Source organism: Callorhinus ursinus, unplaced genomic scaffold (genome assembly GCF_003265705.2).
Source record: "Callorhinus ursinus isolate GAN/ISIS: 27379988/994484 unplaced genomic scaffold, GSC_fseal_2.0 scaffold5, whole genome shotgun sequence".
NCBI lineage: Eukaryota > Metazoa > Chordata > Mammalia > Carnivora > Otariidae > Callorhinus > Callorhinus ursinus.
In genome coordinates this window covers 35,065,874-35,089,539 of record NW_027397067.1, presented here as the reverse complement: position 1 = coordinate 35,089,539, position 23,666 = coordinate 35,065,874, and the positions used below count along the sequence as shown (strand labels likewise).

The 23,666-nt window shown below is 37.3% G+C and overlaps 1 pseudogene; it reads left to right on the top strand.

Annotated features, from left to right (window-relative positions):
- The window catches only part of LOC112822961 (transforming acidic coiled-coil-containing protein 3-like), a 29,852-nt pseudogene extending 8,510 nt beyond the window's left edge, over positions 1-21,342 (top strand).
- Positions 21,343-23,666: the final 2,324 nt, after the last annotated feature.

Sequence of the window (23,666 nt, the reverse complement as noted above, 5' to 3'; positions counted from 1 at the left end):
ATGAAATAATGGATCATGGTAAAAAAAAAAAAAAAAAAAAAAGCCATGAATCTATGTGCAGTATTCCCCTAGCGCTGGAGTTCTCCCATTCTCCTTGATCGATCAACTTGGTCTTGGCTTGCTGGCTGTTTGTGCTGATCTTCTGGGGGAGGGGCCTGTTGCTGTGGTTTCCAAATGTCTTTGCCGGAGGCGGAATTGCCCCGCCCTTGTCGGTCCGGGCTAAGGAAGCTGCTCCGGTTTGTTCTCAGGAGCTTTTGTTCCCTGCAAGCTCTCGGTACAGCTTTGGAGGACCAGGGCAGAAATGGTGGCCTCCCAATCTCCACCCGGAGGAGCTGAGAACTCGGGGCCCCGCTCCTCAGTGTGTCCCCAGAGAAAAGCAGTCACTCCCGTGTCCCCGGTCTCCGGCCGCACTCCGTGCTCACCCGGCCTGTGATCGAGCGTTGCTATCTCTGGCACCCGACCCCGCACGGAGTCTCCAAACCCAGCAGATCCCTGCAGTGCGTTCCCGCACCGCTCCTCCCCGGGAAGGAAGGGGAGTCTCCCCGGATCTGCTGCTTGTTGGGTCCCTGCTGGGGGAGCCGTGCCCCGACTGGGCCGCAGATCACAGTTTATGGCAACCCCGAGCTGAGAGCCCGTGACTCTGCTCCGTCTCTGCAGCTGGCTTCCCCGCTCTGATACCTGGGAGCTCTGCCGCACTCAGGCACCCCCGGTCTCTCCTTGACCCCAAGGGTCCTGAGACCACACTGTCCCGGGAGGATTCCACCCCCCGCTTAGCCACTGCAGCGACGTCCCTCCGCCGAGCCAACTTCTAAAAGTTCCGATTTTGTGCTCCGCGGCTCTATCACTTGCCAGAAGCGGCCGACGGAGGCCCCCTCCCCCGCCATCTATCCTCCCGAATATCACCTCGGATTCACTTCTCCCCACGTCCTACCTTCCAGTAAGTGGTTGCTTCTCTGTTCAGAGAGTTGTTGCTACTCTCCTGTTCGATCTCCTGTTGAGTTCGTAGGTGTTCAGAATGGTTTGATCCCTATTCAGCTGAATTCCTGAGACCAGACGAAATCTAGGTTTCCTGCTCCTCCGCCATCTTGCTCCGCCCCTGTACCTTTATTTTTTAATTCTTTTTTTTTTCCATTCCCAACTGCCTTTATTTACTTATGAAGTATAACGGACATTATATTCGTTTCAGATGTGCATAATAACTCAATATTTGTATGTATTGTAAAATGATCACCACCATATGTACAGTTAACATTCATCACCATACACAGTTAAATTTTTTTTCTTGTGATGAGAACTTTCTAGATCCACTCCCATAGATACTTTCAAATATGCAGTGCAGGACTATAGTCACCATACTGTACATTACATCCCCATTACTTATTTAAGTTGAAATTTGTAGATTTGGACCACCTTCACCCATTTCAACCACCCACATGCCCCTGCCTCAGGTAACCACCCATCTTTTCTCTATCTCCATGAGCTCAGAGGTTATTTTTAGATTCCATATAAAAGTGAGATCATATGGTATTTATCTTTTTCCATCTGAATTATTTCATTTAGCATAATACCCTCATGTCCATCCATATTGTTGCCGATGGCAATATTTCGTTCTTTTCTATGGCTGAATAATATTCCATTACATATATATAAACACATTTTCTTCATCCATTCATCAGTGGGCATTTTAGGTTTTTTTCATGCCATGGCTATTGTAAATAATGCTACAGGGAACATAGGAGTATATATATGTTTTCAAATTAGTGTTTTCATTTTTGTCAGATAAATACCCAGAGTGGAATTGCTGGATCATATGGTAATTCTATTTTTAACTTTTTGGGGAAATCCCATACTGTTTTTAATAGTGACTGCTCCAATTTACACTCCCAACAACATAACTTTTATATGCACTGGGAAACCAATTGTTCATTTGGTTTACTTTACTGTGGTATTTGTTTTTTTTGGGAACTGAGCCCACGATGTCTCTGAGGTATTGCCTGTACAGGACATTTCATCAAAAAGCTACAAAATACACATTCTTCCCAAGTGTACATGGAATATTCTCCGGGATAGATCATACCTTAGGCCAAAAAATAAGTCTTAATAAATTTAAGAAGTGTGAAATCATATCAAGCATCTTCTTCAACCACAATGGTATGAAACTGAAAATCAGTTACATGGAAAGAACTAGAAAAGTCACAAATATGTTGAGATTAACCAACATGCTACTGAACAACCAATGGATCAAAAAAGAAATCAAAAGAGAAATAAAGATACCTTGACACAGATGAAAATTGAAATACAAATGCCAAATCTTATGGGATGCAGCAAAAGCAGTTCCAAGAGGAAAGTTCATCATGACAAATAAACAAGAAAAATCTCAAATAGACAACCTAACTTTACACCTCAAGGTACTATAAAAAAATAACAAAGCCAAAGTTAGTAGAAGGAAATAAAAAATATCAGAGTGGAAATAAACGGAATAAAGGCTAAAAACAAAACAAAAAAAAAACAGAAAAGGTCAGTGAAACTAAGACCTAGTTCTTTGAAAAGATAAACAAAATAGATAAACTTTTAGCTAGACTCACCAAAAGAAAAGAGAAAGGAACCCAATAAATAAAATCAAAAATGGAAGAGGAAATGTTAGAATTGGTATCAGAAATACAAAGAATCAGATTGTGGAGGGATGGTGAAATATGTGATGGGGATTAAAGAGTACACTTATCATGATGAAAAAAATAAATAAAATAAAAACAATACAGTACTGTATGTCAATTAAATCTCAATAAAATTGCAAAAACAGAAAGAAATACAAAGAATCATAAGAGTACTATGAACAATTATCTTGCAACAAATTGACAGCCTAGAGAAAATGGACAAATTCCTAGAAACATACAACCTTCCAAAATTGATCATGAAAAAATAGAAAATTTGAATAGACTGATTACTAGGAAGGAGATTGAATCAGTAATCAAAAACCTCCTAATAAGCAAAAGTCCAGGATCAGACAGTTTCACTGATGAACTCTACCAAACATTCAAAGGAGAATTAATACCAATCCTTCTCAAACTCTTCCGAAAAATAGAAGAGGAGGGAAAATTTTCAAACTCATTTTATGAAGCCAGCATTACCCTGAAACCAAAACCAGACAAGGACACCACAAGAAAAGAAAATTACAGGCCAATATCCTTGATGAACATAGCTGCAAAAATCCTCCACTAAATACTAGGAAAGGAAATTCAACAATACCTTGAAAGAATCATAGAGCATAATCAAGTGGGATTTATTCCAAGTATGCAAGGCAAGTTCAACATCTGTAAATCAATTAATGTGCTATACTACATTAACAAAATGAAGGATAAAAATTATATGAAATTATCTCAACAGATTCAGAAAAAGCATTTGACAAAATTCAATATCCATTTATCATAAAAACTCTCAACAAAGTGGGAATAGAGAAAACATACCTCAGCATAATAAAGGCCTTTTATGACAAGCTAACAGCTAACATTATATTCAACTGTGAAAAGCTAAAAACTTTTTCTCTAAGATCAGGAACAAGACAGGCATGCCCATTCTTGATCATAATACTATTTGAATATAACCACTTACATTCCTAGCCAGAGCAGTTATGTAAGAAAAAGAAATAAAAGGCATCCAAACTGAAAAGGAAGATATACTGTCACTATTTGCAGATGACATGATATTAAGTATGGAAAAGTCTAAAGACTTCACTAAAAAAATTGTTACAACTAATAAATGCATTCAGTAAAGTTGAAGGATTCAAAATCAACATACAAAAATTTGTAGCATTCCTAGGCACCACAAATGAACTATTAGAAAAAGAAATTAAGAAAACAATTCCATTTACAATTGCATCAAAACAAATAAAATACTTAGCAATAAATTTAACCAAGGTGGTGAAAGACCAGTAAACTGAAAATTATAAGACATTGATGAAATTGAAGACACAAAGAAATGGAAAGACGTTCTGTGCTCATGGATTAGAAAAATAATTATTGTTAAAATGCCCATACTACCCAAATCTACAGATTCAGTGCAGACTAGACAAGCCAGGAACAAACCCATACATATACGGTCAATTAATTTGTGACAAAGGAGACAAGATTATACAACGGGGAAAGACAGTCTTTTCAATAAATGTTGTTGGGAAAGCCGGACAGCCACATGCAAAAGAATGAAACTAGGCCACTATTTTGCATCATACACAAACATTAACTCAAAATGCATTAAAGACTTGAATATGAGACCTGAAACCATAAAACTTCTTGAAGAAAACATAGGCAGTAAGCTCCCTGACATTAGTGTTGGCAATGCTTTTTGGATTTGACACCAAGAACAAAGGCAACAAAATCAAAAATAAATAAGTGGGGTTACATCAAGCTAAAAAAAAGCTTCTGTGCAGCAAAGGAAACCATCAACAAAATGAAAAGGCAATCTATGGAATGGGAGAAAATATTTTTAAATCAGATATCTGATAAGGGGTTAATATCCAAAACATATAAAGAACTTATACAAGTCAACAACTACAATAACAACATACAACAACAATAGCCAAATAATCCAATTAAAATGGGCAGAGTATCTGAATGGACGTTTTTCTTTTTTAAAAAAAATTTTAGAGAATATTTGACGCACAATGTTATATTAGTTTCAGGTGCACACCACAGTGATTAAACTTCTCTATATGTTATGCTCTGCTCACCACAACTGCAGCTGCCGTCTGTCACCATATAATGCTATTACAATATCATTGACTATATTCCCTATGCTGTGCTTTTTATTCCCATGACTTCATTCTATAACTGGAAGCCTATATCTCCTACTCCCCTTCACCTATTTTGCCCATCCTCTGACCCCCTCCCCTATGGCCACCCTCAGTTTGTTCTCTGTATTTGCAGGTGAATAGACATTTTTCTAAAGAGGACATACAAATGGCCCACCGGTACATGAAAAGATGCTCAACATCACTAATCAGGGAACTGCAAATCAAAACCCCAGTAGAGATCACTTCACACCTGTTAGAATGGCTATTACCAAAAAGACAAGAAACAACAAATGTTGGTGAGGATGTGGAAAAAAGGAACACTTTTGAACTGTTGTTGGGATTGTAATTTGGAGCAGTCACTATTAAAAACAGTATGGGATTTCCTCAAAAAAACAAAAAAGGGGCGCCTGGGTGGCTCAGTCGGTTAAGTGTCTGCCTTCGGCCCAGGTCATGATTCCAGGGTGCTGGGATCGATCCCCACGTTGGGCTCCCAGCTGAGCAGGGAGCCTGCTTCTCCTTCTCCCTCTACCTGCCGCTCCCCCTGTTGTACTCTCTCTCTCTAATAAAAAATAAAAAGTCTTAAAAAAAAATGAAGGATTGACCTAAAAGGTGGAGAGTTTAAGGAATGGGAGAGTAAAAAAAACACTGAAGTTTGCCACATTGCATTAGCTCTTAACAAGTCAGCCTGGCCCTTGAAGCTTTGAAGCCAGGCATTGACTTCTCTCTATCCATAAAAGTCCTAGCTGGCATCTTCTTCCAATATATGGCTGTTTCATCTATAATCGAAAATTTATTGTTTGGAGTAGCTACCTTCATTAATTATCTTAGCTAGATCTTCTTGATAACTTGGTACAGCTTCTACACCAATACTTGCCACTTCACCTTGCACTTTTATGTTATGGAGATGGCTTCTTTCCTTAAACCTCACAAACCAACTTCTACTAGTTTCACACTTTTCTTCTGCAGCTTCCTCATCTTTCAGCCTTCTTAAAATTGAAGAGAATTAGGGCCCTGCTCTGAATTAGGCTGTGGTTTAAGGGAATGTGTGGTTGTTTCGATCTTCTAACCAGACCACTCAAACTTTCTCCATATCAGTGACAAGGCTGTTTTGCTTTTTCATCATTCGTGTGTTCACTGGAGTAGTTCCTTCAACAACTTTTCCTTTGCATTTACAACTTGGCTAACTGACCCAGGAGGTCTAGCTTTCAAACTATCTTGGCTTTCAGCATGCCTTTCTCACTAAGTTTAATTATTCCTAGCTTTCAATTTCAAGTGAGAAACATGTGACTCTCCCTTTCACGTGAACACTTAGAGGCTATTGTAGGTTTATTAACTGGCTTAATTTCTGTCTGTTGTGTCTCATGGAATAGGAAGGGTAAGAGAAGGGGAAACAGCCAGTTGGTGGAACAATCAGAATGCACACAACATTTATCAATTATATTTGCTGTGTTATATGCACACAGTTCATGACACCACAAAACAATTACAATAGTAACACCAAAGATCACACTGATCATAGATTACCATAGCAAATATAATAATAATGAAAAAGTTTGAAATATTGTGAGAATTACCAAAATGTGACACAGAGACACAAAGTGAGCAAATGCTGTTAGCAAAATGTTACTACTTGACACCAGGCTGCCACAAAACTTCAATTTGTTAAAAACACAATATCTGCAAAGCACAATGAAGTAAAGCACAATAAAACAAGGTATACCTAATGTAAATGCACAGAGAACCTCTGTCCACCTACATGTCCTTTTTATAAAGCTTTCTTAAAGTAGATTTGCATTAATTATGCTTCAAATGCTTCAAATAAAAGGGTTCTAAGACAGAAACCATGACAGTCCATTGGAAAAGTATTACAGAAGGTACAATAGAGCAAATAAAAATTATGTTATAATAATGATTGAATTTTAGGAATAATCTGACATGATCTGCTGCTTTGGTGTACATATATAACATATATGTATATAAATATATAGTCTGATGTTCATTGTGCATTTTAAATGTTTTCTGCCATTGCTTTCTTTTTGTTTTAATTTATAATGTGATACATTTGATATGTTTGTTTCTGGTCATTGCTAGGTTATCCAGATAAATTTTGAAGAATTTGGTCTGGAGATTGGCTATGATACCTTGACAATTGGTGACGGGGTGAAGTTGGAGACTCCAGAACAGTGCTCCAAATGTGAGTTCTTAATGTTTCATTCTTGACTTCACCTATCAGGTCTTTATGAAATTTAACCATTTTTCTTCCACTAGTTCCTCCCACTACCACCAACAGAAGTATAGAAACTTAATCATTATCAACTTATACATAGTATATTTTTTCGTCCTTCCTCAATGAGGCTTAAGGTACTTGATCCAAACACAATTTTTTAGAATCCATTGCAAGATAGGAGCCTACTGGAAATGGAGGCCCAGAGTGAAATTGCAGAGTGCTTGTTTGGGCCTTGTTTTGGAAAACACTTTTGTCCCCACAGAGTTAAAAGGTAAATTGAAAAGGGGCGCCTGGTTGGCTCAGTCGGTAGAGCATGAGACTCTTACTTACCATGTTCGGTATAGAGATTACTTAAAAATAAAATCTTTAAAAAAAGAAAAAAAGAAAAGAAAAAAGGTAGACTGGAAAAGCAAGTATAAAATTGATTCCAGAGGCTCTGGTACTGAAGATGGTGGATGCTACTCACTCACTGGCAGTAAAATCATACCTAGCTATGGAGAACTGAAGTAGAGAGTTTATCAGTGGTTTGACATTTGACATAGTTAGCAATGAACCACTCTCAGAGCTGAGGTAATTAAAATAGACTAAATATGGTTCTTAATGTGAGCTAAAAGAAAATGGAAGAAAAGAAAATGTTAAGAACTTATTTACTGCCCATGTCGTGGACTATTCATTCCAATAATCTATCTATGATAGTGGCATGAACAAATATTTCAGGGAAACTATATTGTTTTCTCCGCTGTGAACCTCAAAAGCTTAGAATATGGTTTCTCTCAGAATTCCCTTCATAACTGTTGATTTGCAGTTCAGGCTCTATCAACCTGATTTTTTCAAAATGTGGTCTTTTTGTATCATAGTTACCTGCTCCACTTTTTTAAAATGTAGAATTCTGGACCCCCATAAGTGGCTTACTGAACCAGTTTCTCTGGGCTTTGGAACCAAAAATCTACATTTTTTATCTTTCTCTAATTTGATACAAATGCCTAAAAATACCAGGAATTTTGATAATATTTGAATATTTTTCCACATTCCTTGACATCATACAATATATGAAAGATATTTACCTACTGGGATAAAGGAATGGGGAACAGAGTCAAAATTCATGAAATCAATTTTTTTTAAATTATAGTTGACATACAATATTATATTAGTTTCAGGTGTATGACATAGTAATTCAACAATTATATATATGACAAAGTGCTCACCAGGATAAATGTAGTTACCATCTGTCACCTGTTTATACTACCCACTGCACCCCCTACCCTGGCAACTACCAGCTTACTCTTTATGAGTCTCTTTCTGTTGTGTTTTGTACATTTGCTTTGTTTTTTAGATTCCATGTATAAGTAAAATCATATGGTATTTATGTTATTTAGTCTGACTTATTTTATTTAGCATACTACCCTCTAGGTTCGCCCATGTTATTGTGAATGGCAAGATTTCATTATTTTTTATGGCTGAGTAGTATTCCATTATATATATATATATATATATATATATACTCATATACACTACATCTTCTTTATCCATGGAGAACCTATGCCCTCTCTAAAGGGAGCAGAAGATAGTTCTAGTGAATTTTTGCGATGTGATAATCCAGGCCTAGGGTTGCCAGTTTGTCAAAAGAAGCCACAAATTCAGATTTTTAATAGGTAATATTCAGTCATTTAAAACACTAAATAACAATTTAAAAAATCTACTGATCAGACTAGCTCTGTGGCTAGCAATTTTTAATACAATATGACAACACCAAACTATCAGGTATAAATAAAACCACAAGGAAATCTAGGAGGAACTGTAGATTATGTCTGGAAGATATTAGTCCAATATAGTGATATATCTACCAGGCTCATCTTCCAGATAAAAATGCTGAGCTTTTTTAGTGGGAGGAAGTATTAAAAATGAAGTCACAAACAATTTGGGCTACATAACCAAACATGTAGAGCATGTAAAATACTAGCCCTTTTTATCCACCATACCTTAGGAAGCACAAAATGGAATTGTGGTAGGCTCTGAGATAGACACTAGTTGTGATTGAGTAATGGTAATCCATGTTGCAAGGGGAAGAGAAAGGTTGAAACTGAAGTCAAGTATGCAATAAAAATTAGAAAGAAGAGTAGGTTTGGGGGGTTTTGTTACAGTTTTTGTTTTAAGTGAGAGCTAAGAGGGAATACTATCGGGGCTTACTACATATACATATATAAATAAAGTTCTAGAAAAGTGAAATAAAAACACGCATAAATACAATCCTATTGTTTTTTCATTATGGAATTAACCAGATAAAATTTCTCTTTCAGATTACCATAGAATTTTGAAAGACTTACTCCCAGTTTCTATACTTACCACATTGGAGGCTGGAAACTAGTCTAGAATCTCAAAGGGTAAGCGGGGGTGGGATGCAGATGCCAGCCAGGCACATCTCTGGGCAAGAGTTGAGCTACAGAAAAGTCAGAGGAGGACCTCTACAGGAAAGGGAGCAGGAAAGGACCCTATCTTGCCCAGGTTTAAAAACAGTATTATAGATATGATGTGGTAAATTGCAAAAAAATTATTTTTGAAAACCCATTTGAAAGGAATTTATTCTTACTTATTTCTTAGTTTTAATTTCAGTATTATTAGCACACAATTTATATTAGTTTCAGGTATACAGTATAGTGATTCAACAATTCTATATATTACTCAGTAGTTATCATGGTAAGTGTACTCATAATCCCCTTCACCTGTTTCACCCATCCCCCACCCACCTCCACTCTAGTTACCATCTGTTTTCTATATTTAAAGTCTGGGGGTTTTTTTGTTTGTCTCTTTTATTCTTTGTTCATTTGTTTTGTTTCTTAAATTCCACATAAGAGTGAAATCATATGATATGTCTTTCTCTGACTGACTTATCTCACTTAAGATTATACTCTCTAGATCCATCCATGTTGTTGCAAATGACAAGATCTCACTCTTTTTGTGACTCAGTAATATTTCAGTGTGTGTGTGTGTGTGTGTGTGTATCACATCTTCTTCTTTATCTATTCATCTATTCATGGACACTTGAGTTGCTTTCATAATTTGGCTATTGTAAGTAATTCTGCAACATAGGGTTGCACATATCTTTTTTAATCAGTGTTTTTTGTATTCTCTGGGTAAATACCCCATAGTGGAATTACTGGATCATATGGTAATTCTATTTGTAAGTTTTTGAGGAACCTCCACATTGTTTTCCACAGTAGCTGAACCAGTTTGCATTCCCACCAACAGTGCACAAGTGTTCCTTTGTCTCCACATTCTCACCATTTTTTGTTCCTTGTGTTTTTGATTTTAGCCAATCTGACAGGTGTAAGGTGATGTCTCATTGTGCCTTTGATTTGCATTTCCCTGATGATATGTTGAGCATCTTTTCATGTGTCTGTTGTCCATCTCTATGTCTTTCTTAGAGAAATCTGTTCATGTCTTCAGCCATTTTTTAATTGGATTATTTATTTTTTGGGTGTTGAGTTGTATAAGTTCTTTATGTATTTTGGATACTAACCCTTTATCAGGTATGTCATTTGCAAATATCTTCCCCTATCCAGTAGGTTGTCATTTTAGTTTTGTTGACTGTTTCCCTCAGTGTGACTGTGCAAAAGCTATTTATTTTGATGTAGTCCCAATCGTTTATTTTTGCTTTTGTTTTCCTTGTCTCAGGATGTATGTGTAGAAAAATGTTGTTGTGGCTAATGTCAGAGATATTACTGTCTCTGCTGTCTTCTAGGATTTTTATTGTTTCAGATGTCACATTTAGGTCTTTCATCCATTTTGAATTTATTTTTGCGTATGGTGTAAGAAAGTGATCCAGTTACATTCTTTGCATGTTGCTGTTCAGTTTTCCCCACACCATCTGTTGAAGAGACTGCCCTTTTCCTATTGCATATTCTTTCCTCCTTTGTCAAAGATTAATTGACCATATAATAGTAGGTTTATTTCTGGGTTTTCTATTCTTTTCCATTGAACTATGTGTCTGTTTTTGTGCCAGGACCATACTGTTTTGATTACTTCAGCTTTGTAGTAGTACATTTTGAAATCTGGGATTGTGATACCTCCAGTTTTGTTCTTCTTTTTCAAGATTGCTTTGGCTATTTGGGGCCTTTTGTGGTTCCATACAAATTTTAGGATTGTTTTTCCTAGTTCTATGACAAATGCTGTTGGTATTTTGACAGGGATTGCATTAAATCTGTAGATTGCTTTGGTAGTATGGACATTTTAACAATATTTGTTCTCCCAATCCATGAGCGTGGAAAATCTTTCCATTTGGTGTCATCTTTAATTTATTTCATCAGTGTTTTATAGTTTTCAAAATACAGGTCTTTCACTTCAGTTAAGTTTAGTCCAGGGTATTTTATTATTTTGGTGCAATTGCAAATGGGATTGTTTTCTTAATTTCTCTTTCTGCTACTTCATTGTTAGTGTATAGAAATGCAACAGATTTCTGTATACTGATCTTGTATACTGTGACCTTACTGAATTCATTTCTCAGTTCTAGTAGTTTTTTGTTGGAGTCTTTAGAGTTTTTTGTATGTGGTATTATGTTATCTGCAGATAGTGACAGTTATTTCTTCTTCCTTACCAATTTGGATGCCTTTTATTTCTTTTTGTTGTCTTGAGTGCTATAGCTAGGACTTGTGGTACTATGTTGAATAAAAGTGGTGAGAAGGGACATCCTTGTCTTGTTCCTGTCCTTAGGGCAAAAGCTCTAAGTTACTCACTATTAAGTTTGATATCCATTGTGGGTTTTTCGTGTATGTTGAGGTGTGTTGTGTTATGTTCCTTCTATTATGTTGAGATATGTTCCCTATAAACCTGCTTTGTTGAGAGGTTTTATCCTTTCTCTTATTGATGTGATGTATCACATTGATTGATTTGCAATTATTGAATTACCCTTGCATCCCAGGACTAAATCCCACTTGATCATGAATGATTTTTTTAATGTATTGTTAGATTCAGATTACTAATATTTTGTTGAGGATTCTTGCATCGATATTCATCAGAGATATTGGCTTGTAGTTTTTTTTTTGTGGTGTCTTTTTTTTTAAGATTTTATTTATTTATTTTGACACAGAGAGAGAGACAATGAGAGAGGGAACACAAGCAGGGGGAGTGGGAGAGGGAGAAGCAGGCTTCCTGCTGAGCAGAGAGCCTGATGCAGGGCTTGATCCCAGGACCTTGGGATCCTGACCTGGGCCAAAGGTAGATGCTTAACAACTGAGCTACCCAGGCGCCCCTTGTGGTGTCTTTATCTGGTTTTGGTATCAGGGGTAATACTGGCCTTATAGAATAAATTTGGAAGCGTGGTAGTTTGAGAAGAATAGGTATTAACTCTTTTTTTAAATGTTTGGTAGAATTCACCTGTGGAGCTGTCTGGTCCTGGACTTTTGTTTGTTGGGAATTTTTTTATTACTGATCCAATTTTATTGCTAGTAATTAGTCTGTTCAAATTTTCTATTTCTTTCTGATTCAATTTTGGGAAGTTACATATTTTAGGAATTTATCCATTTCTTCTAGGTTACCCAATTTGTTGACATATAAATTTTTTTCATAATATACTCTCAAAATCTTTTGTATTTCTCTGGTGTCAGTTCTCATTTGTGATTTTGTTTATTTGAGTGTTCTTTCTCTTTTTTTTTTAATGAGTCTGGCTAAAAGTTTATCAATTTTTTTTATTTTTTCCAAGAACCAATTCCCAGTTTCATTGATTTATTCTATTGTTTTTTGTTTCTATTTCATTTACTTCTGTTCTAATCTTTATTATTTCCTTACTTTCATTAGTTTTAGGTTTTGTTTGTTCTTTTTCCAGCTTCTTTAGGTATAAGGTTAGGTTGTTTATTTGAGATTTTTCTTGCTTCTTGAGGTAGACCTGTGTTGCTATAAACCTTTCTCTTAGAACAGCTTTTGTTGCATTCCCAAAGATTTTGGACCATTGTGTTCTCATTTTCATTTGTCTCCATGTATTGATTTCTTCTTTGATTTCTTGGGTGACCCATTCATTGTGTAGTAGCATGTTTATTTAACCTCCATATATTTGTGTCCTTTCCAGATTTTTTTCTTGTGGTTGATTCCTGGTTTCAATTTTTTTGAAATTATTGAGACATGTTTTGTGACTTCACATATAATCTATTCTGGAGAATGTTCCATGTGTACTTGAAAAGAATGTGTATTGCTAGGAAGGAATGTTCTGAATATATCCATCTGGTCCAAAGTGTCATTCAAAGACATTCTTTCCCTATTGATTTTCTGTTTAGATGACCCATCCATTGATGTAAGTGGGGTGTTAAAGTCCCCCACAATTATTGTATTACTATCGATTACTTCCTTTATGTTTGTTATTAACTGTTTTATGTATCTGGTGCTCCTATGTTGGGTGCATAAATATTTACAATTGTTCTATCTTCTTGTTGGATTGTTCCCTTTATGATTATGTAGTATCCTTTGTCTCTGGTACAGTCTGTTTTAAAGTCTATTTTATCCAAAGTAAGTATTGCTACCTTGGCTTTCTTTACACCTCCATTTGCATGATAAATGCTTTTCTTTCCATCCCTTCATTTTTAATCCGCAAGTGTCCTTAGGTCTGAAATGAGTCTCCTGTAAGCAACGTATTAGATGGGTCTTGCTTTTTTTAATCCATCCATCATCCTCTGTCTCTTGATGGAGCATTTAGTCCATTTACATTCAAAGTAATTGTTGATTGGTATGTATTTATTGCCATTTTGTTACTTGTTTTATGGTTGGTTTTGTAGTTTTCTCTGTTCCTTTCTTTTCTTGTTCTCTTCTCTCACGGTTTTCTGGGTTTCTTTAGTGATATACTTGGATTCCTTTCTCCTTATTTTTGCATATCTATTACCGGTTTTTGATTTGTGGTTACTGTTAGGCTTATATATAACATCTTATGTATACAACAATTTATATTAAGTTGATGGTTGCTTAAGTCTAAGCCCATTTTGAGAGCACTAAATTTTTATTCCTCTTCCTCTCAGGTTTTAGGTTTGTGGTGTCTTACTTTAAATCCTTTTATTTTGTGAATCCCTTGACTGATTTTTACAGATACACTTATTTTACTGCTTTTGTGCTTCCTACTTTTCTTATTCCTGCCTATGGTCTTTCCTTTTCGCTCAGAGTCCCCTTTAACTGTGCACTATCTCCATGGGGCTGTTCATTGTACTATCTCTTTAAGAGTGGGGACTCAGTTTTCTAACACCATCTGGCTCTCCCAGAGCCTAGCCCATTGATTTTTAAAGTTCCAGGTGTTAAACCCCACTGATTGTAAGAAAGCCTCTGGTTTTCAAAGCCAAATGTTACAGGGATTTGTCTTCCCAGTGCAGGTCCCCTGTGCTAGGGATGCCTGGTATAGGATCTGCTCCTCTCCCATTTCTGTGCAATCCTCCCTTCTGGAGACAGTCCAGGGGGTGAGTTTGGCTCCCAACCATGTCTCTGCCCTTGCTATCCTATTTGTCATGGCCTCTAGCTATGAAGAGTATGTTATAGCAGTCTTCAGGTCCTCTTTTTGGATTATTTACACTGATGTGGGTGTTATCTTGGTGTATCCTTGGGACAAGGTGAGCCTAGGATCCTCCTACTCTGCCATCTTCCCCAGAAGTCCGAAAGGAATTTATTTTAAATAATGCTCAACAAGAAAAACAAGTCTCCATTTAGACATCTTATTTAGCAATCTGTTCACTCATATGTAAACTCCTTTTTGCTTTTTTCTTGTTTGATCCATGTGCTAGAGCATCAATTTGGGCACCAAAATTATTTTTTAAATAAATTTATTTTAAAAGATCAAATTTTTGAAAGTCAGAAAACAGTAAAAAATGGAAAATACATTCATTTAACAGAAAGCCATATAATATCATCATATTTGAAAGCATTCTATAAGAGGATGAATTAGCCCATATTAAATTGTGTAAGTTCTGATTAATTTAATAAACACAGGATGCATCATTTTGATAAATATTTAACCAGGTATGAAACATTCCAATCTATTCTATTTAGGTCATAGGACTGAATTATGCATTGGAAATATATGTTGTTTTTGGTTCTCATTTTCTTTCAATATTTAGGTTTAAAAGGTAAAATCAATTGTTATATTCTATTCCATTAAAAAATTTGTCCATAAGGTCATAGCATATTCAACAGCTAAAATAATCCTCTAAAAAAAATGTTAATTATAAAAGGTTGTTTAAAAATAACTCACATAATTTGTTTCCCTCAAGTACAAAGCATATAGTTTTTGCAATTCAGTAATCAAAAATAACTTAAGTTTGCTACATCTCTTCACCTTGACAGTTTGGCTCCAAAGAAATACTCATGACAAAGTTATCAGCAATAAAATTATTAAGTAATGGGCTATGCACAATAATTGAGTATCATATATAGTACTTTCTCCATAAAGTTTTATCAGATGAAAGTTCCTAAAATAATGTAAATTTAAGCTGCAAACTTAAATTCACATTCAGAGATTTGTTGCTTCTGCCGTTTGCTTTCCCATTATCCTTTGTCCATTTGTAGCCTTTTCTTTCTCACTCTCATTCTTGTTCATTTAGTCTCCAATAGAGTTCTTTGGAGGGCATTTTCCCCCCATTTTGAAACAGCATTTTTCATTTCTGGCAACTTCGTGGTGGTGTGGTGACAGGCATTAATAGAGATCAGAATGTGAACTTGACCAGTTGGTAATTCAGATAATGGATTTCAACCATTGTGCTAGTATCTTTTAAAGGCTGTTAAAAGAAATTTAACTTTTTCATAGATTGTTTTCCATGTGCTATTTTCACACTTAGGCATAAATTCACCTGGTAGTGGAAATGGGTATAATAAATTTGAGAGAGCTAACTGTAATGATAGTGCAGTTACTGGCATTGAACTCACCTCCAGCCCTCATTTCATCTGCAAAAAGAAGATGTTGATTTGTCCACTCTTCTCATCTTTGTAGCATCAAATTAAGATGATTAGAAATGCACTCTGTCAAGCATGTGATTGTCTTTCCTTTTCCTGCCTTTCCTCTCACATGTTTTGTTGTTCCATTATTGGATCCATGGTAACACTGTAAAGAATTATTAAGTGAAAACTTGCAAAATAACAGATGAAAAAAAAAATGTGTTCCATTCCTAAGATACCCCTGTAAATTTAGGAGTATTCACTGATATTGGATGACATTATATTTGAGCAAGCAAAAATTGGGGTGCCAGGCAAGTGTATAAACTCCTTTCTGGGAGATAGTGGCAAGCTGGAGCAAGCAGAAAGAGCATGCAAAGACTGTCCACTGGTCTCCATGACCCAAGAACACCTTAAGCCCCTAGTTGAATGACAAACCAGAAACCTGCTCTCAAGCTAAAACTCCTCAAGAAAGCAGATAAGCCTTTTTCATAGAAAGATGGGAGGTGTATTTCAGTCTGCCATTGATGCAGTGCCCTGGGGGTGGTAGTCTACTAAGAACTCTTTCTCCAAGTGTTACAGTTTCATAGGATCCAGGATTCCCAAGTTCCTCTGGCCTCTAGAGCAGGATGATTAAGGGGTGTCCTCTGGGTGGCACCCACAAAACCTAGGGCACAAGTTGCTATAAAAGCTCCCCTCTAGGAGATACTGGTGCTCTGGAGCACTGCAGAGGGAGAGCTTGAAGATCACACTCAGCAACTAAAATGAGCATATAGAGGCCACCCACTAAGAGAAAGAAAAAAAATTTTTTTAATTTAAAAAGAAGATGGCACCTGCCAGCTAGAGCAGAAAGATGGCACTTACCAGCTGAAAAAAGGCAAAGGGGGAGCATATAGATGGTGCCCACAGGGAAAAAAAAAAAGAGATGACACCCACTGAGTGAGGCAGAGGGAGAGCATAAGATGGTATCTACCAGTCAGCAGGCCCCTAGAATGTGTGCTAAATTAGATGCTTGCCCCTCAAGCCAACAATTTAATATTAGTAAATGAGCCCCATTTATTTATAGGTCCTCTTGATCAGCTACTTCTATGCTGGGCCTTGGGGTAGGTGAGCCATGTGCACAAACCCTTTAAGAGTCACTTTTCAGGTTGTTATAGCTTTGAGGGTCTCATGGATGTGACCCTCATTGGATTTCAAAGCTAGATGTTTTGGGGTCTCATGTCTCAGGTGCAGGTATTAAAGAAAGTGGTGCCCAGTGTGGAATTCAAACTGCTTCGATGTGGGCCTTATTTCATTTTCCAGATGTATAGGAGTTGCTTAGACAATTTTTAGGGTTTTTTTCAGAGGAAGTTATTCCATATATAGCTGCAGATTCAATGTGTCCATGCGAAGAGGTGTTTCCTGGATCCTTCTACATCATCATTTTGAACTGGCACCGCTCCAAATCCAAAAAGTTCTGAAAGAAAAAGATGAACTTACTGCACATGTAAACTCCATGGAAAAATCTTTCTCTGACCTCTTTAAGTGATTTGAGAACAGAAGGAGGTGATCAAAGGCTACCACATAAAGAATCACTGAAGGTGTGTACTGAGGATTAAATAGTAAGAATTGAAAAGGAAAACCAGAGATACCAAGGACTAAAGGACCACACAGAAAAGAAACACTGGCAAATAAGGACATCACTTAAGTCTGGAGCAAGACCCAAAATGAGGCTATGGTCTTCCAGGTGAGCCTGAGGAAGAAGCAGATGCACGTCTACTCTCAGAAAAAGCCTAAAGAAAACAATGACCTGACCAGAATCTGTGACAACCTCATTTCCAAGATGAGAAGATCTGATATGGAAGTCCCTGATCAGTACCCCTCCTCCTCCCAGTCTGTTTTTCTGTGTGTCTGACTCTGTCTGTTAGAAGGATTTATGTTCTTTCTTCTCTTAACCTCAACTTGCTTTTAAACTAGATTGCTTTAAAAAGAGGACTAAATAAAGTTTCCTTTAAGTTAGAGAGAAAGAGAGGGCACTTCTGTGCAGGTGTTCCGATCAACAGTCTCAGCTGAGACCTGCCTGTGTGACATTCCAGCCCAGGTTCCTTGAAACACAAGTAAAGAAGTCTCCAGAATATTTCAGTTCCCAGCCTTTCAAATATTCCTAGGTGACACATTAGACATTATATAGACAAGCTGTTCTCACTGTGATATCTCCACATTCCTCATACACAGAACCAGTGAGCATGATAAAATGATAGTTGTTTTAAACCACAGAATATTGGAGTAGTTTGTTATGCAATAGTAAATAACCAGAATGCTTCCCCATCTTCCTTCTCCCGTTTTCCATTTTCCAGATGTCCTCAGTTCATTTGGGGTCCACGTCGTTTCGGACAACTGAGTTGTCCCCCAGCTCCAAGGGTGAAATAGGTGATACAGAGTAATACAATTGGCAGTGCTATTCCTCTAGCTACAGAGACTAGTTCATGCAAGTGCCCATGAACTAAGCAAGACTCCAGTATTCAGGGTGACTATTAAAAGTGTTGGAATTTTCTGTAACAGGTGTTTTCTTTGTCGACAATTTGGGCTTCCTGGAGTTGATTTCCTTTTTTAATCATGAGGGAAGCCAATCTGAAAATAAAGGTAATGAAGGGAAGAAAAGAGAGTGGAGAACCCCAAAAATTCAGACCTGGGGCCCTGATGACATCATAAACTTTTTAAACCCTTCCCTTAAATTCGTTCTTCTGGATATTGTAGTTACATACTCTTCCTTTATTATTTAATCCAGTCTGGGTTGAGCTTTCTGATGCTTGCAACCAAAAGCATCGTAAACTTACTAGGTATAAACCTAAATTTTTTTCTGGAAAGACTCCTGTCAGTGGCTATTATGGACGAAAGAACTGAGAAGGAGGGAAGCTTTTATTTGTCATCTTCTACCTTTTATACATTTGAATTACCTAACAACACGCCCCAATTACTTTTTTCCCTCCACATAGACAGGAATCATCTGGATGGTGAAATAGGCCGTTTTCTTGGTTTTGCTCATCATCTCTTTCTGTATGATATCCAACCACTTTCATGTGACCCGTAAGTTACTCCTTCCTATAACGGAAAAAGGTATTGGATACTTCCTACGCTGGGTAATTTCACATGTATTACCTCTTTTCAAGCCCACAAAAAGTCCAGTGTTCAATCCCTGCTATCCTCATGCAGAGTAGGAAAATGAAACAGAGCTATTCAAGAATTTACCAAAGGTGACAAAACAAGGTAAATGGTAAAATTAGTATTTAGCTAGCGGTAAATCAAGGTCTGCCTAATAACACAGTCAGTGCTTATTCCTCCTTCACCATCAGTGACTCAAGTGCTTGTCCAACTAATATTTGAACATTCTATCCTAAGATAAGGATAAGCATGTCAGCCTTTCTTTATGTTGAAAAACAACAAAAATTAGTTATCGCTCTGTTAATTTCACCTACTGATAAAAGTTGTTTTATTTGTTTTTGTTTGTTTGTTTTCCTGACTGTGCTGAACAACCTAATCCCTCATCCAGGTAGTTTTCCTTTAAATATTTGAAGGCAGTTATCATGGCCACCCTTGATAGTTCCCTACATATCCCACCATATCCATGCTCACACACAAATGTGGACGTACACAACATATATATGCACACACACACACCCAAACCATTCTTTCCCTGATATCTTTAAATCCTATCATATCATCTATCCTTAAAGCTACCTTTTTCCATTTTCTCACATTTGTGATCCCACTACCTTGTACACTCTCACACTTTTAAAACTAAATAAAGTTGGGCGCCTGGGTGGCTCAGTTAGTTAAGCGTGTGTTTTCGGCTCAGGTCATGATCCTAGGGTCCTGGAATTGAGTACCGCATTGGGCTCCCTGCTCAGTGGAGAGTCTGCTTCTCCCTCTGTCTCTGCACCTCCTCCCTGCTCATGCTCTCTCTCTTTCTCTCTCAAATAAATAAATAAACAAAATCTTTAAAAAGAAAGAACTAAATAAAGTCTGAAAAGTGTAAGTGATTTTCCCAAAGACAGAGCGCTACGTATTGATTGAATACAGGATGTCTGACTACTGCTTTCTTATGGATCAATACCAATATGCCTCATCAGGCACAATCCATTTAGCTCTTTATAATAGTATTTATGTGTATTTATTCCCATTCAGACAAACAGACAGATAGGTAGGTAGATAGGCAAACAGATCACTATTTTGATATCCCATTAATATATTAGCAGCTTTGGATAAAAATCCAACTGTAGAAGGTTAGGCTGAATATTTGAGGCCAGAGATTAAAAACTTAGAATGCTTACCAGTGTAATAGAATAAATAACAATTGAGATGTTTTAAGTGCCATGACAGATATTTCAAAGAAGCAGTGTATCTAAATCAGCCTGTATTTAGTTGTGAGTTGGAAACAATTCCTGGCTAAGAACATATGCCCAGTTTAGAATTATGCATTTCTCTTCCAGAGAGAGCATTTCACAAGAAAGTTTTATCATTTCCATCATCAGAGTCTATGAAAAAATGGTATCTGGGAAAGTTGCACATATGCCAATAAAGAGGCAACAACATAAGCCCATATTCAGTCTCTGGCTCTGTTCAGAAAGAGGAATTGTGCATTGGAAAGAGAGTGATTATCACATAACATCTACCATAGCTCTCACTTGCTCTAGACAATGCACTATATTAATAGTCCCATAGTACCCACCCTCCAACCTTCACTCTCTTTTCCTTGCAACCCACCCACTTCCTATGCAAAACCTATACAATCCTACAGACACACATCATATATGTGTGGGAATTTTACCCATTCATCCACAGTCATCTCTATGATCCCTAAATAGATGTCTTCCTTCCATTTAACAATAAAATGGTTATAATTTGCGTTGCATTCATTAGGTGTAATAAGAGAGGATTAACCAATGAAAGGACCAGGTGACCCCTCTAAATTGTTTTTGCTTCTTTCTGTAGCCTTCCCTGATACACTATCTATGGAATGATATCACAGGACAATGATATAAATAATGCATTCCCTCAAACCATCCTCCTTTATTTTTTTTTTTTTGAGAACATTTGCCCTTTAATTTGCATTTAAAATCAGTTTCTTTAAATATTTTAGGTACAAGTTAGGAATAGTGAAGACAGAGTAGATGCTGCAGGCACTCAGTATCGGCTCCCAACCCTTCCCCCACCCCACCCTCCAGGCCTTGCTTCTCTGCTCCAGACCCAAATGGGCACACGCACTAAGTCAGTGGCTCCTGGTGTCCAGTGTCAGCAGCCTTCAGGCCTGGATACAGTTGCATACAAAGCAATGAAGCCCAGCAGCTTCCATAAGAAGATGTGTGTATTTAAACTTGCTCCAAGCAATTCCAGTGATTGTGCCCAGACCCATCTGGCAACACCACCTCAGGCGACACTGCCCATTCTCCCCGCTGTATAGTAGCATCTTGGGGCTGGTTTCCACCAGAGTCCATCCTCCTTGACACCCCGCTCCCCCAAGGGCCACGATGCACAGAGAAATAGAGTCTGCCCCTTCAGTCTGAGTGCTTATGCCAATGGCATGTAAAAAGCTCAAATCAATCTGAGCCAGTCCACAGGAAGCCCCCTCACCCTAATCTCACCAGCCTCCAGCCTTTGTGACCATGCCCTGTCCCGCTGCCATGATGTGCTAGAATCTGCTCTAAATGATAGTGATGTGCTAGAATGGTTCCAAGCAGCCCAGAAAGGTCGGCACAACCACGGCTGTGTGTTACTGTGACAAAATGGAGCCGTGACTGAGAGGGTGGGCTCTGCTCCTGTCTTGTCTACAACATACCACCTTGGAGGGGACTCTGCTCCTCCCAACACTACCTACCCCCCTCCCCCCTAGACCCCCTGGCCTGCGCTTCCTGGATGAGGTAGAAGAGGCATCCTGAAGTCCATGGCAGCGCAGAATGAACTGTTATTAATGCAGCAAGCAGCACCTCTTGGCCTGCAGTCGATACCTCCATACAGGTGCAATCAAGTGAGAGTGTGCACAGCCAGGCCAGAGGCTGCTGTGAGCTTGGGAGACACCACACCCTCCTAAGGACGCTCTGGACAATAGACTTTCAAAAGATACAAACTTGATCACATCAAACCATTCTCCTTTAAACAGGCTTCCGTTAGGAGATTCCATCTTCCAGCTTCCCCCAATCATCCCTACAACCAGTCTTATTTGCTTATAAAGTCCTAAATCATTTCCCTTCAATTTTTTTCCTTGATCACATTCTAGGTTTCACTGCCTAAAACTAACAGATTATTATTCTGCTCCAATCCTTGATGTCTTGGTTATACCTAAAAAAGTGCACTTAAAAATAGATTATTAGCATGTGCCATAAAGAGTAATGTTCCTACTCTAATTGGTACTGCAGGGATTTTCCTTTTTCAGTCATTTAAAATATTATATCTTAAACAGAAATATTCTTACTATGACTCTGAGCAGAAGAACTGCTTTTTTATCTCCAGATAATTCAGAGCCTACCTTATTTCCCACCCAAGTCCTTGAAAGAGTTGTGAACTTTGTCATCTCAGTAAGTATAAATTCATTATTTCATGGAAATATTTTCCTATAGTTGGTGATTATTAATAGGTTCCTTATATAAAGTGCCCTAAGTTTTTGTACATTGCCCTGGAGTTATGCACAACTTCAAAAAAGCCCAAACATACGTGAAACTGACTCGAACATACTGACTAATTTACTTGGTCTTATTCTGACTCACCACACGTCATTGTTTACATCAGAGTTCATAAATCGTACTTGTTTGGAAAAGATTCATATACAGGTCTCAACTGATAGAATAAAAAGTGAGCTTGTATACAATATAGTAGAGAACAAAAGTGCATGTGTTTTCATTATATACTTTTCTTTTGATGGTAGTAAACTACTACAAATGGATTTTCATGTTTCAACTTAATAAATTCCAGCAGCTTATTATTGTGTAAATTTAGACAAGGCTACTGTGAAACAGCAATTAAAACTACACTATGAAGCAGCCCCATATTTTTGAGACCCCAAAATTGTATGTATTAAGTTTACACTCAGGAGAGTAATATTTGCCCATCTTTAACCTTGAAGCTCAGACAAACTTCGTTTAGTTGAGCTTTCGGTTATATGCCCAGTCAATAAGAAGTAACCCAATTCACCTAGTGTATACTGAGCACATACTATAAGAAAGACACCTATATAGAATATCTAACTGTGGTCTAAACAGACTATTAAGACAGGCCAGGTAATTTTTCTCACATAAACAATCATTATTCCACACTTTCTTATGATTAGATCCTATCTGTTTGACCCTCTCATATTTCTATTTCTAGAATCCTCTCTATAGTCAAAATACCGTTAATAACAGAATAGCTTAGAGTCTTCCAAGATGAGTACATTATTAGTGTCAAGTATAGAAAATTCTAGTATTGAATTGATTGAGAAAAATCTAAAACAAAGAATTTTAATCCATTAAAGTGAGGCCAGAAGATAAAGAGAAATTTTAAGTACAGGTATAAACATATGTGACAATACTGGACAGATGTTTAAATGTTAGGCTGCTTCCTGAGCAGATGCATCATTCACTGTTCTATTTCAGTTATAAGCAGGGAACATCATAATGAAATAAACAGACACACTTGGCAACAAGAGATCATCATTTTTATGAATTATATTTTTTGAAGATGGGACATTTTAAAGGACTTTGCTGCAATATATCATCATACCTGGAGTAAATTTATAATGTGTCCTGTTTTTCA